Raw genomic sequence first — 2,120 nt, 5'->3', positions numbered from 1 at the left:
CCAAATGAAGCATTTCTTACTTAATCCTTGACATCAACTTACCTCTAAACATTTCCCTTTCTGAAAGTCAGTAAGAATTAGGTGTTACTTTCCATGTTTCCAAACCATCCTTTTCACAATCCAATTAATTATCAGGAAGTTTTGTAAGTAGTTGTGTAGTTCTCTGTCTCTCCCACTAGACTGTGAGTTCTTGGCAGTGGGGGTTTTTGTCTTATTTATGTTTGTATGCCCTGGGCACAGTGCCTGGAACAAAAACTGGCTCTCAATAAATGTTTAAAATGATGTTCCATAAGGTGACCCCCATCAAGAAAGGGCTTAATTATATTTTTAAAATTCTGTTTAGAGAGCTGGAAAGTGTAAACTGTATTTTGAAAAAGATTACCATCTCAAATGACTAAAAGAGAAACAAAAATGTTGATATTTACAAAGGTGCCCTCTCAGATCTTCAGGGCACTGAGCTTTCCACAGAACCCAGTCCCAAGGGGATCCTGGGTACACAGGCTGTGCTCAGCTCAGAATCACCCATTCTTTTCACGTGAACTCCCTGTATCTACCTGATGGATATGACCCAGGTTGGTCCTTTTATCACATACTGGCTTCTGGTTCCTTTTGGAGAGGGCCTTATCGCTGGAGTGAACGAGGTAAAGGCAGAAAAGGACAAAGGAGCCAGGCTATATTGCCATAAGATGTTATTTTAGTGCCTTGCAAGGAAAGAGGCCCTTGGCAGAATGAATCCACGCATGTAAGCACGAGCAGTTACATCTAATTTTGTTTCAGAGAAATCCTGAGAAAAACTGTAGGAAAGCAGTGGTATGTTCTCTTGTTGGCCCAGGAATCAAAAGGATGCATGTGAAAGCCTCCTCATTTCTCATAAATCAGGGCCAGATGGGTCTGCTGGGCGTCCTCTTTATATCTGAAGAATGTCAGGAAATCTCTAATTAAATATTCTGGAGGTGCTCTAATTTTGGGGGACTCTTGTTTGAGCAAAACCCAAGGGATGAGCTCATGCAGCTCAATATTAAAAAAACCAAACAACCCAATCCAAAAATGGGCAGAAGACCTAAATAAACATTTATCCAAAGAAGACATACAGATGGCCAAGAAGCACGTGAAAAGCTGCTCAACATCACTAATTATTAGAGAAATGCCAATCAAAACTACAATGAGGTATCACCTCACACCAGTCAGAATGGCCATCATCAGAAAATCTACAGACAACAAATGCTGGAGAGGGTGCAGAGAAAAGGGAACCCTCTTGCACTGTTGGTGGGAATGTAAACTGATACAGCCACTATGGAGAACAGTATGGAGGTTCCTTAAAAAACTAAAAATAGAATTACCATATGATCCAGCAATCCCACTACTGGGCATATACCCAGAGAAAACCATAACTCAAAAAGACACCCCCCCCCAATGTTCATTGCAGCACTATTTACAATAGCCAGGTCATGGAAGCAACCTAAATGCCTATTGACAGATGAATGGATAAAGAAGATGTGGCACATATATACAGTGGAGTATTACTCAGCCATAAAACGGATCAAAACTGGGTCATTTGTAGAGACGTGGATGGATCTAGAGACTGTCATACAGAGTAAAGTAAGTCAGAAAGAGAAAAACAAATATCGTATATTAACGCATATATGTGGAATCCAGAAAAATGGTACAGATGAACCGGTTTGCAGGGCAGAAATAGAGACACAGATATAGAGAACAAACATGTGGACACCAAGGGGGGAAAGCGGCAAGGGGGTTGGGGGTGGGGGTGGGGGGTGGGATGAATTGGGATTGACATATATACACTAATATGTATAAAATGGATAACTAATAAGAACCTGCTGTATAAAAAATAAATAAATAAAATTAAAAACCCAAGGGATTAGGATATAAAAAGAAAAGTCTACCTTCTCTTTTCTGTTTGAAAGGGCACTAGTGCATTCTGCCAGCTTCACTCCAACACTTCCCTAAAGAAAAGAGTGCAGGTTAAGTGGGGCGTCCTTGTGCCTTCCAAGAGAGTTCATTTATTTAACTCAGGTGCAGGTGATTTGGTTGAAAGCAGTTTGAGCAAAAGCAATTTGGTCGAATATAATTTGGACAATAAGATAATTTGGGTCAAAAAT

The sequence above is a fragment of the Lagenorhynchus albirostris genome, chromosome 1, assembly GCF_949774975.1.
Source record: "Lagenorhynchus albirostris chromosome 1, mLagAlb1.1, whole genome shotgun sequence".
Taxonomy (NCBI): domain Eukaryota; kingdom Metazoa; phylum Chordata; class Mammalia; order Artiodactyla; family Delphinidae; genus Lagenorhynchus; species Lagenorhynchus albirostris.
This window is presented reverse-complemented; position numbering follows the sequence as displayed.